A 13,807-nucleotide genomic window follows, 5' to 3' on the forward strand; every position below is an offset into this window, starting at 1 on the left:
AGTGAGGAGAAAAGAAAACAAAGACGATAAAGGAACAAAGAAGATAAAGGTTATAATTTACACAATGTTTACACAAAAGTGTGGGCATGTGGGATGTTACATACAGTTTTGGGATCGTATTAGTGCAATATGCGGTAGCGCAAAAATAGGCAACATTGTGCAAAGTGAGCATAGGCATGAATACAATTTTACGTCTGAATGAGGTAGTGTGTTTGCAAGAGTTTCAGTTTTTTGTGCGGTGTTTCTAATGGGTGCTAATGGCTCTGGGGAAGAAACTGCATCAGAATACGCATATGAGTTAGACGTCTGCCTTCTAGCTTGTCTTGGATAATTTTTCAAATGTGTTGTGCGCACAACTTATAAAAAAAAAAACGACAAATCAGAAACAAAGCGCTTGATGACTTTAAAGACAGATGTTTGTGGATTTCAAAGTTGTCAAAGATTTGCATCTATACAATAGAACGCAGGACAAATAAGGAACAGTCTATATCGAAGCTTACACCCGTGACCACGTCACGTAACTGAAGGTAAATAACATGCGTATCCAAGGAAATTGGCGACATGGACTCGATGAATTCAGCTTTAAAAGAAGGATTTGAAAAGAGCAAAGATTGGTTTAATATTCTGGTTAACAAAATAGAGAAATATGCTGAGAAAATTAACAAAATGCTGAACAAACAGAAGGAAACCAAAAAAGGAGCTGGAAGATGTCCGGAAAGAAATCAGAAATCAAGAAAGACTTCATGGGACTTAAGAACGACGTGGTGAAAATGGAGAAGGAACTTGAGAAAACTAGGGAGATAATTGAGCTACAACGACAGCGTGTCAAAGAAAATCTATACAAAGAACAACTATACAAAGAAATCGAAGAGAAGATTGAAATACTACAACATAGGGAATATGATCTCCAACAACGCTTTCTTCTCAATGATTTAATTTTTACAGGACTAAAATACCAACCCAAACCAACATATGGAAACAGAGGTTCAACAAGTGATTTCTCAACTCGGAAATGTCAATATAACAGTAAATGAAGACCTTGTGGATCACTGCTACCAGCTTCTAACAAGATAAATGGACCATCATCGGTTTTCGTACGGGTTTCCAACCCATTGGAGAAGTGTGCTATTTTGAAAGAAGGTCCTTGATTAAAGAGCCATAAAGGCTACGTCAACAAAAATCTCACCAAAATAAATGCTGAAAATTGCCTGGAAAGCACGCCAAATGAAAAAAAACAAATTTTAAATCAAGTACATGGTCAAAGAAGCTTGTTGTTTTCGGGGTAGGGTTGGAATGTGACACCTGGTGTGGTTGCAGGGCCATTGGCAGGCTTTGTGCTGAGTGTGAACTGGCCTCCCAAGAATATGCAATAACTGATGTCCAGCTTGACCTGTAAATCCAGTGGGCTTATCTGAGCGAAATTGGTGTGAGTAACTCTGAGATGGCTTCCTGAGTGAGCATTGCCGAGATCTCCATTTTGGTCCACACCGAACAGACAACACCCTTGATCAGACTGATGACATCTGAGCTGCAAAAAGGGATGGAAGCACGGCTGCGCAGGCCCTCACCTGGTCTTGTAGTTTTCTATTTGTGCATGTCCAATCCCACTTTAAACCTTCAAATGTTCACAAGAAAATGCGTGTTTGTCACAGGTTCTGCACATTGTATTGTTGCTAGAGATTTCAGGAGGAGAACAATGTATAAAGAATAATTGATCAGATACTGTAAAATACTGTATATATAATGATTCAATGATGTAGTATTTTTTCAAGGGATTAGAAATGATTGTTATAATGATAAAATATATAATCATTCGATCATATGATTGATTGAAGATCCGCTTATAGTCATTCTGGGTATGGTTTTTTATAAGCCTATGGCTTCAACCTGCCATTTCGTGATGTTTGTTGTAACTTGACTGAAAAGAAAATATACAAAACACAAATACAATAGTTTGTCAAAAAGATTCTCAGCCCCTTGATTATTGGTAGCTTTAAAGGCCATTGTAGACGAGTCCTAGAGACATTAACGTGATGAAGATTTGTCATGTCACCATAAAGAATGGCCAATGTGACACAAATCAGCAGTCTTTTTTAAATTGTGCTTGTCCTTGTTAGAGTCATATAGGGTGGAGCTCTACAAACAATCATTTAGAATCTGTTATTGTCAGGTTTATATGCAGTTGCGGTTTTTATTTTTGAGGAAATCTGTAATTGACTTAGCCCCCTTTGTCTATTATTGTAGCATTGCAATGTACCTGCCTTCATTTACTCATGATTGTATGAGGAAAAATGCTAGTTCTGCCATCAATAGTTTGAGTAATTCTTATTTTGTATTAAGCAAGCATTAGCTCTGTGAAATTTTATGTCAGCAATTTTCAACAGTGAAATTTGTCAGATAAGAATGGAAAAATGAAAAAAAAAACAGTCTGTATTTTAAAAATATATTTTTCCCAGTTTGTGCTTTTTATGTTCCCCTCTTCACAGAAAGCATGTTTGACAACAATAACATAATAATCGAAACTGAGAACATTTTGTTACTGCAAACCTTTAAAAAAACAACAGTAAAAAACATTCGGACCGGCAGAACTTGCTGTAGTTTTCATTTTTTTCTTTCTAAGTGGAGAAGAAACTCCGAGGTAGACTCTTTTCAGACACAATACATAGTCACAGGGAAGTCCTCAGCGGCATCTCCGGATTGCTGCTGGCAAGGTTAGCTCTGTTTATAAAACCATCAATTACACATATTTAATTTAGTCAGAAGAAGATAAGCCACAGTGCTGACTGAATCCAGACCGAGTGTCCCCCTGAGCACCGGGATAAATAGAGCAAGGGAAGGAGGAGAAGATGGACAGATTTCATTAATTCCATCGTCCATCTAATTGGAGTCCTGTTGGAGCCTACAGCTAAAATAAAGTCCGAAACAAGTTCTGATGAAGTTAAAAAAGATAGAAAAAAGGCTGTAGGGAGAAAATAAGTTACTTTTCTAACACAAAAATCAAGAATACATGTGCAGTGTGGACCCATGGGATGCCCCCAACTCTTTCAGTCGAATGAAAATTGGCCAGTCGAAATAATGAGATTGGATGTTGAACTTTCTGATTGGGAAAAGTGATGGAGGCAAGCATTCCATGAAAATGTATTATGTGGTTTCCATACTCATAGAAATGCATAGCCGCTTAAGGTGCATATGTCTCCAAGAAAAGACTGTTTGATGTATATCTGAGCTTGTTGGGTGGGCCGGAAGGGGGCTATTTGGAGGTCCTGATGATCTAATTTTAATATCTTACGCACTTTGTGTTATGATCGCAAAAAAAAATCAAATCCAATGCTTAATGATTTCGTTTATTGATGTCATGTAACAAGTGGCATAATTTAATACATGTATTAATACATGTGTAGATAGCTAAACAAAGGGAGTGATTATCTTAGAACTGGTTGGAAATTCTTATCTGAGGTTTGGGCTCTCCCCTGTTCTCCTTGCAACTTCAAAATCCATTTATGTCTTCTCTCCTTATTCGTAGTATTAAACTATTAACTGAACATCCAATCTAATAAAACCCTACAAAATGGTGCCAACTAGTAGAAAATTGAACAAGAGAGTTAAATGCAAATGAAGTGAAGGTTAACCAACGTCTCAGAACAGAACAGATTGTCAGAGCACAATAGTCTCTTGTGTAAGGGAGAAAAAAAAGCACTTAATTGAATCTCTAAATGGCGTTAACGTAGATTACAGCTTAAGGGAAGGAAATAATATGGTTCTGATTGTTGCCCTGGCGGCCTACAGGACACTGGAGCAGGCTTCAGTAGGCTAGAACAGCTAAAGGTATTCCCAAGCAGATTTTTTTCCCCTGATAGGCACAGGATGCAAGTGTTGCTCCCCACAAATATGCAAATATTTTAAAAATATTCCATGCACTGGGTGACTTAGGCATATTTAGTCTTAAAGTTGACCCATTTGGCTTTCTGTAGAACTGTGATTTCATTGAAGGAACACAACACTTTTATAAAGCCAAATCCCATTAACACAACATATGAGGCGAGCTCCGAAACAGACAGCGATTGTAGTGATTGCATACCGCTTATTTTTGCTTGAAGAAATTAAAACTTTGCTTACCGGATTGCTGGGGGCCTTGTTACTGTTTTATTTGAGTTGCATGCTTCAACCTCCAAGAGCTGCATGGAGTAAGTTTTCCTGCCGCCTTCACATTGTGCCTTCCTTGTTTGCCTTAGCCTTCTTTTGAAAATTGTGGCTTTTCGTTTGTGTTTTTTACTGTGTGTGTTGCTTTTGGTATCGATTTCCAATAGCTCCCTGTCAGTGTCAGCGCTGCCGAGGACTTTCCTGTTTTCCCCCTGGTTGGCTCTCGTTGGCTGCCTTCTGTGTGTTGTTTGGCCTGGCATTAGCTCCGGCTTTGCTGTGTCTCTTGGTTCATTCTTTGTTTTTTTTCCCCAGTTACCCCCATTGTTGTACCATTACTGCATTTGCCTGTGGCACAATGCAAAGTCATTCTCCACAAAAAACACCAAAACATTGCTTAAAACACTCCTAACCTCTTCGACTTATTAACACCTAAAACAATATGACAGGCTTGCTAGGGTGCTGATGTTCCTCCAGTGATGTCACAGCTCAGGATGACAAAAACAAGACATCCTGTCTTTAAAAAATACATTATCTCGGAAAATAATTGGAATACAGAGACCCTTCAATACTTTGTACTTCAGTTATCGCTGCTTCACTCTTGCTGGAAAAGAATATTAAAAAAAAGATTGCGAAAAGAAACAACTGATGCCTCCCGCTCCATTGAAATATTCGCGGGTTTCAACTTGTTCTCTTTCTCTCTCACTCCCTCATTCTCAGTCGGTAAGTCATTAAGCCTGTTTTAATGAAGACCGCCTCCTACAAAGAAGAAAGTGCGACACTACTTTTCTGATTTTCACTTTTTGCGGGTGGTTCTGGTCCCCATTAACTGCAGAAACTGAGGGATCTCTGTATACTGATGAAACATATCTAGATTTATGCAAAAACAAAAAATACTATTTGCTCAAATTTTGCATGTTTAAAGAATTGTGAATACCTCTTAGGCAGTAGTTCTCAACTCGTCTTACTTCAGGTCCCATCATAGCACCCTAATTACAAACCAGGACCCAAATCAAGCAACATTTCCATTTCTCAAAATGATCAAATTAAAAGTTTGTGCAGTTTAAAGCAGGAATAGTACAATGTTTTCAACGTTTTTTTTCAAATAAACACAACAACTAGCTTAACAAATAAGTACTCAAAGTACTATATATACTCTCATACAAGCCTACATTGCATATAAAACACTTCTTTAAAATAGCTGCACATTTAAATAAATTCAAAATTATAATAATAAAGCATGTTTGTTTCCAGCAGCGCTTCAATAGCATGCACTCATAAACCGTTTTCATATTTTGCAATCATTTTCTACTCGATCTTCTCGATCACCTCTCAAAAACAATTGGGATGGTGCCGTTTAACTGAACCCGAAAAAGAGATCAAGCGGGGCATTATCACCATCTACTGTTAAGGAGGGCATTGGATGCATCTTTTTCTACTTCTTAGCATTATTTTTGTTGTCATTTATTCTGAATATGCATTACATGTACTGCAAGGCTTTCTGATTATTGTCAAACAAATACTCAAAACAAAAACAAGTAAAATAGAAAAACAAATGAGAAAGCTACATAAACCGGAAAACAAAGAAAAAGAAAACAATATACATATTCAGAAAGGAGTGAGCAGAAGCGTAGCTTTTTAGCTTTCACCCCTTTACAAAACAAAAATGTATATACACATACATGTACATATACGCATACATACACAGGGTTGGGTAGGGTTACTCTAACTGGATTACTTTCAATTACTTTTGGATTACTCCAATACCAAATATGTTAATAAAAGACAAAATAAACTAAATATGAATAAAATAACTACATTTTGTGCAGGCTTGGGGAGTAACGGAATACATGGAACGGCAAAAATGATGTTGGCAAGCTGTTTGGATTTATTTACATTTTGTTCCTGTCGCATTTGATGTTAGTTTTGCCGGAGATCAAAGAGATCAAAGCCAGGAGAGAAAGCTTACCACGCGTTGTGAGTCATAATTTTATTCATATTTAGTTTCTTTCGTCTTTTATTAGCATATTTGGTATTGGCGTAATCCAAAAGTAATTGAAAGTAATCCAGTTAAAGTAACGCTACCCAACCCTGTACATACACATACAAAAACATGTGCATATTTACAGTACACCTACATACATACATACAAACGGACTATATATATATATATATATATATATATATATATATATATATATATATATATATATATATATATATATATATATATATATATATATATATATATATATATATATATATATATATATATATATATATATATATATATGCAGTCGTACAATCCTACATACATACGTCTCAGAACATATACATACATGCAAACAGATCTATCTGTCTCTTGTTACTGTGCCACATCAATAACTGAATCATATCTGCTTTGTACCTATTGAGCAATATATATTTGTACCTGATGGATATTTTGACTTTGCTTCAGGTCTTCACTGAGATTGTCCATAGTCTGCCAGGCCTGAAACCAACAAAAGACCAGCCTGCGACCAATTTTTGGGTCCATGCCCACCAGTTGAGAAACAATGCTCAAAAGAAAATAAATAAATCTATTTCAATTGTTGGCCTGGTGGGCAGCACGGCAGAACAGTGGTTAACGCGTGTGCGGCAAAGCTCTTAGATCATAAGATCGAACCTTCCTGTGTGGAGTTTGCATGTTCTCCCCGTGCTTGCGTTGGTTTCCTCCGGGCATTCCGGTTTCCTCCCACATCCCAAAAATATGCATGTCAGGTTAATTGGCCATTCCAAATTGTCCCTAGGTGTGAATGAGCGAGTGTTTGTCTCCGTGTGCCCTGCGACTGGCTGTAAACCAGTTCAGGGTGTCCTCTGCCCACTGCCCGAGGATAGCTGGGATGGGCTCCAGTCCCCCCACGAGGCTACTGAGGATAATTGTTGCAGATAATGAATGAATGTTGGCCTGGCGGCTTTCAGCACAGGGAAGCAGGAATCCGAAGACTAGAACAGTTAAGTAGCTCCGTTTGTATGCAAATGTCAAGATCACTGTTCGAAAAATACCATGTCAGCATGTTCCTGTCTCTGCGGGGACCCATCTCCTCCTCCTCCCTCACAGTGAAAATTATTAGTCTGATCTAATTCGGCGGCCATCGAGCGTCACCTCATCTCCGTTTCCGGCGGGCGAGCGTGCACCGCGCATGACCTGTCGCGTACATCGAGAACCCGTTCGCCGACATTCCTTCGACAATCCGATTAGGTTTGATTTCAATTCAATTACTTGCCGTTAGCGGAGCAGAGTGAAGATCCATTCAATGGACTTTACTCGGGAATTCCATTACGAACAGTCCATATTCTGGATGAGAATACAGGGAGAGACAATATGATATATCTTTTTTTTGCTGAGAATGAAGTGTCACCGTCTGCTGTCTGCTGCCGAGGCGCTTGGAGTCAAACTGGGAAATCAACAGCAAAGTGCAGAGGCTCGCACAGGAAGATATGCACGGCGGATGAAGCTCACAAACAGCAAACTGTGAAGCAATATCTTTGCCCCCGTCGGCCACTGAAACCGTCAGCTCAGCCTTGTGTGCTGTTTTGAAATTGCTGCTACCTCCGTCGGTCTGCAGATAAACACGGGCTCGGTATCTCCTTTAAATCAATTGGTAAAAATGCAGAAACTTATGTCGTGAGCTAAAAAATTGAATATTTTATTTGAAGAACTTAAGAAATGTGTGTAACAGATACTGTGTTTGACACACTATCATAAAATGCATCTTGAAATATTTGACACCATATCTTGTTGCAGTGACGTGCAGCGAGGTTTGTTTCTGGTGAGGTACAGTCAGATAATCTGAGCTTCAAATTTACGGATAAATTAACCCACATCGTATTATTGTATATCTTATTTTATCCATCCATTATCTGCACCGCTTATCCTCAGTAGGGTCGCGGGAGTGCTGGAGCCCATCCCAGCCCTCTTCGGGCAGTGGGCAGGGGACACCCCAAACATGTTGCCAGCCAGTTGCAGGGCACACAGAGACATACATACCATTTAATTGCTCGTTCATACCTAGGGACAATTTAGACCGGCCATCTAACCGGGCATGCATGTTTTTGGAATGTGGAAGGAAACCTACGCAAGCACGGGGAGAACATGCAAACTCCACAAGGTTCGATCTCATTACCTCTGAACTTTTATATTATATTATTGTCGTGATTACCTAACTGGAGCCACCTGAGGTAATCAGCTGGCGTGCTGGATTGCGCTTCCTGATTGGTGGAAGCTTTCTACTTAAGCTGTCAGCGTCCAGAGATGGACGTTCGAGTGTACTCCTCGTTTCCATGAGTGAGCCTCCAACATTCAAGGTACCCACGATCCCTTTGTCTATTCCAAGCCTGCTTCTCGTTGCCTGACCCTTTTCTGTTACAAGTTTACGATCTACTCTCCCGCCCCGGCCACCGACTTACCTGCTACGTTGCTCGTCACGCGTTTCACCACGGAGCTGCCATTCCGTCCAAAGAGGCTTTCTGCCACCAAAACCCGACGTCTCAAGCCTGCTCCACCGACCCTTGTCCAAATAAACTATAAAACTGACGCTATTTGATCCGAGTGCTTGTTCTGGTCCCTGACAATTATATTATATTATATTATATTATATTATATTATATTATATTATATTATATTATATTATATTATATTATATCATATTATATTATATTATATTATATTATATTATATTATATTATATTATATTATAATAATAATAATACTTTCCTTTGTATTGTCATTCTTTGTAACAATGTACACAGAACGAAATGTCGATACACCTTATATTATATTATATTATGTTATATTATATTATATTTTATTATATTATATTATATTATATTATATTATACTTTGTTTGACAGAGCAAGAATGTAATACAAAAACTTTAACTTAAGAAAAATGCGCTTTATTTGCTTTCTTCCACTTATAAATAAAGTATATGTGCCGCTCCTCTTGATGTTTTTGTGTATTTCGACCTAAATTAGAAATAGATAAATTAAATATTGTTTTAAATATTACAAACAGGAATTATTTTGTACAAAATTCAATATTGTAATATCTAAACAAGTCAAGTCATGTAAATTTATATAGCCCTTAATCACCAGAAGGGCTGTACAGACTACAGACTATTATTACACCACCCCCTTTTCTAAAACAATAGTTTAAAATATCCAATAAAGTGTGTTCCACTTCCTGATTGTGTCCCACTTATTGTTGATGCTTCCCAAGAAATTTGAGTTTTATTTATTTTTGTTTGAAGTCTGAAATGTGGCAAAAGGTCAGAAACTTCAAGGGGGCCAAATAGTTTTGCAAGCCACTGTAAATTATGATTAAAGTAATGTGACATAAAAAGCACATTATACAGTACAACGTATTTAGTCCAAAACTATGAGTAGTTATATAGTGTTATCGATATGACACCAATTTAAACCACTGGGACCAAAGAGGGAGAGTGTTATTGAGGCTTTCATTTCCTTCTCTGACAAAACGATGAAGTAAACTTTATATATCATATCTAATACGCAATATGGTTGTTTGGACATCAAATAAACAATTTCAAAAAGGTAAACTGCATTACTGCATTGCCTTGTTAATCCATCAACGTGGATGGGACTGATTAGAGATACTGTCACATAATGTCGGACAGACTCAAATGCAGGACTCAAGGAGTAATAAAAACATGAATGAGAGTAAAACCCTTTAAAGGAAGAATTTATTTAATAAAAAAATGAGACTCACTAATGAGAAGGGAGACGTTCAGAAGTTTAGTTCAGAAAAAAAATATTGTCATTGTCTGAAAACATCGGGCGGCAGTAGCTCAGGAGGGAGAGTGCTCGTCTTGGGATTAAGGGATCCCAGTCCGAATCCCGGCTCGTCCGTGTTACATGTCGAAGTGTCCTTGGGTAAGACACTGAACCCCTAATACCCCCAATAAGCGGGTTAGCGCCTTACATGGCTGCAAGGCCGCTATCGGGAAATGTGGAGCACATTGTAAAGCGCTTTGGGAAGTCATTGACTTGAAAAGCGCTATATATAAATGCAGGTCATTTCATCAAAACTTCAGTTGGAGCATCCAGTCATCCATTCACTGTTAAAAGAAAATACAAAGAACCATAAATATTCATAATACAAATAGATACAAACCCAATACCCATAGTTACCCCAAATACACATTAAAAGTGAGAGTGCAGACATGGTACCATAAAAACTCAATATCAGCATAATTAAAAAAGTCAATGTTCAAGTGCAATTGTTTCCGACAGTCATCATTGTTCACTCGGGAATTATGATAGAAAGAAGTGGTGAGTAATGATTGAGTTCTGCAGTAGTGCAACATGTTCAGTTATTGTTAGTTGGTGGGTGTGATTAATTTCCTAAGTGTGTGTGTGGCTGGGAAGCAATGATGGGCGGGGGCAGAGTTAAATGGCCTTACAGACTGTTGGCCAGTCTAGATGTTCTGGCCTGTATTGACTGGTATCTCCTCCCTGAGGGCAGCAGGTTTAAGAGGTAGTAAGCAGTATGGTGCTGGTCCCGCAAGAAGTTGTGGACTCTTCTCAAATAGCGAGTGGTGTAGGTGGTGCTGAGCTCGGGGAGAGTTGTTCTCATAATTTTCACCACCAGCTGGAGCGGGACCCGTATGCTGAGGACGTGAATCCTGAGAGTGAAACTTGAGGAGGTTGTCTTGGGGGGTAAGAGTCTTGAGAGGAATATAAGAGGAATATCTTGAAGACAATACCTGGTGAAGAAAGTCTTAGGACGAGGAGTTTGGACGTCTTAGCCAGGGAATATCTTGAGTTCTAAGACGTTTCAGCAACTTAAAGTGGTATTGATACTAGAAAGTAGCTAAAGGTGATTGGGAGCACGTGGACCAGGGAGTGAAGATGGGGACTGGAAAATGAACAATGACATAAAGAGCCGTTATAGCGTGAGAGTTGTATACTACAAGAGCCTCTGGAACTTGTAGGGACTCGGGATACCCAAAAGTAGTTTTACTATGCTTTATTGTTATTGTTGTTGTCGTTAACTAACAGCTCAAAGAAACAGGAACGACTCATTTTAAATAATTTCAAACAACTTAAAACTGATTTTAGTCTTGTACAGACGCTCCCCTCCTTATGACCATTCGACTTACAAAAAACAGTAGATACGAACATTTTTTTCAGAATGTCGAAAAATATCCGGACATTGCTGTAAGTTAAATTTTGTATTGTGTGCACCTTTTTCTGAGTACAAGACAGTACTGTCGTGCTTCTGTCTGCCGCTACTGGGGTGTGGTGGCGTTGTGAGAGGTCACCCAACATCCACCCCGAAGAAGAAATCTGCTTCCTGTTTCTAGTTCGTGTGTAAACATTCTAAGAACTTTGACATTTTTATTTCTTAATATCTCTTGAATCCATTCAATATGGTTGGTGTGAAGTGTAAAGAAGAGGCGAGCCATTTCTTTTTAAATGAAAGAGGAATAAGAAAGCTTGATGCGGTTGAGAAAATGGTTGGATTGCTTTTTTTTTTCGTCCACTTTCTTCCAGAGGAGGACCTCCTGAAGCCCATCTTCCAAAAGTTAGTTAACTTTAACTTTATTTATCTTTATAGAGCATATTATTTTATTTATTTGTTTTTAGTACAAAAATATACAGGTTACTTATATAAACCTTAAACATACTAAATATAGCACTGATGCAACTTATGAACGATCGTCCTGAACCTAACTCGTTCTTAAGTAGGGCAGCGTCTGTACTACGGTTTAAACACATTCAATAATTCTTTTAGAAAAATAATTGGCATATGGTCAACACAATGACTTTAAGTGTGCAACATGGGATCGCAAGTGTCGGCCTATAACTAATCCGTGCCAATAACTTTCCAATATCACGCTTATGAGAAAACGGTCACACATTTTGTGAGGCAAAAACCATCATCCGCCTGTTTTCTTCGAACGTCCTGAGTTATCCTCTCTTGTGTCAGGCACAAACAAGGAGGCCCTGATGTCATATATCACATTTTGTCCAATATCCATGAAGTGTCCATCAGCATCAATCACTCCCACCGTAACAGCTGCACACTCGAATGGGCAAATTTCACACAGAGAGGCAGTCAGTGAGAAGACTATCAGTGAGCGAGTGTGTCACTATTTTCCCCCCTTCTTTATAACGGTCCGAGTGAAGTGCTGACACCTCTGCGCCCGGCTCTATTGATTTTGTTGTCTTTTCCTAATGAGCCTTGCGTCATCCATCAGTGCTCGAGTGTCGGCACACTCAGCCAGTAGGTCTGAATTAAAGGACGGACGGGGACTCTCACCTTGCCTCTGGTCACATAAATTACTATCGCAATATTCCGCAATCCCTCGCTTTATCGCAGTTGATTCTTTGCGTTTCGCTGCCTAATTTTTCTGCCTATGTCTGTCTGGAGGGACAAAAGCACAAAAGGCTGAGAAAGATGCTTTCAATCGCCAACAAAGTTGAACTTTTCTACATGCTAAAGCAAGGGTCTCAATAGTTGAGTACATGCCTTCATAAGAAAGTTAAGGGACAGTGGGTATTATTTGACCACTAGATAGTTAGATATTCTGTCGTGCAACAATAAAAAGTGCTAAAGATCCCATATAAAAATGTACAATACAACGACTCAGAGACCATAAAGCACGATTTTTTTCTTTTTTTCTTTTTTAATTTTCGAGCTTTTTTTATTTGGGATACCCATGGCAGAATGATGACAGACAATTACGTCATGTCCTTCTTGGTGAGGCTCATGTTATGTAAAATAAATATACATTTTTCGACTTTTGAGTACTAAAACAAGGGACATCTACATGATAGTTTTTTGCTAATAATTTAAATCAATATAGTAGATAGAGGGATGCCCCTTTAAGTGCACCCCTAACTGATTACCGATTAATTTGTAAGTGATTAATACAATTTATTTTCATTTCAATCACAAATGTTTATTCTTTCCATTTTACATGTTTTTTGTAGTAAAAAATGATATGTGAAAACAAACGAATATTTTTATCCAAACATCTTCTATGGAAAACTGATTCGGCCCAACCTATCCAAGACCCTATCTCCGTTGGACCCCAGGTAAATCTTATTTAAGACCTCTTGTGCTAAAGGAAGATAAAAGCATGTTAACGGAACATAATTGATTTCCAATATAACATCCATATAATAGCAACAATATATCACCTCAAGAAAAAAAAGGGGTAAAAAGCGGCAAAACACTATTCGTCTCCAGAATAGAGTACAAAACAACGACGTATGCTTTTTTAAAATTGGAAGTGTAAAATGTTTCTCAAAACGGATATCTTTAGCAGCATATGCACAAATACTTAGTCATGCCTCAAAATGAATAAGCCTTAGACTAAAATAGTAGTCTCCAGTCAAGTTTAGTTGTTGTTGTACACATTTAAAAAAAATATACAATTAAAAAAAAAACTGAAGCGTTAGTGATAGGGCTGCAACAATGAATCGTTACAATCGTTTAAAATAATTGCTAACACATTTTATCATAGATTTGTTGTGTTGCGCTATTTAGAGTGCATTGAATTTTGTTGTGATGTTGATTGGACCTTCTTGTGGTACCACTTTGATCCAGCAGAAGGTGACTCGAGACTGTTCTTATAGTTAAAAAGTAGTTTGCATATTT

The 13,807-nt window shown here is 38.2% G+C and overlaps 1 long non-coding RNA gene across 1 annotated transcript; it reads left to right on the forward strand.

Moving 5' to 3' along the window:
* The first annotated feature begins 7,313 nt into the window (after positions 1–7,313).
* On the forward strand, positions 7,314–8,718 carry LOC148371176 (uncharacterized). The gene is made up of 2 exons (XR_015849623.1): positions 7,314–8,484; positions 8,550–8,718. It is a non-coding gene; the product is annotated as an uncharacterized LOC148371176 (long non-coding RNA).
* Positions 8,719–13,807: the final 5,089 nt, after the last annotated feature.

The sequence above is a fragment of the Urocampus carinirostris genome, chromosome 2 (assembly GCF_059441175.1).
Source record: "Urocampus carinirostris isolate Australia breed hairy pipefish chromosome 2, RoL_Ucar_1.0, whole genome shotgun sequence".
Lineage (NCBI taxonomy): Eukaryota > Metazoa > Chordata > Actinopteri > Syngnathiformes > Syngnathidae > Urocampus > Urocampus carinirostris.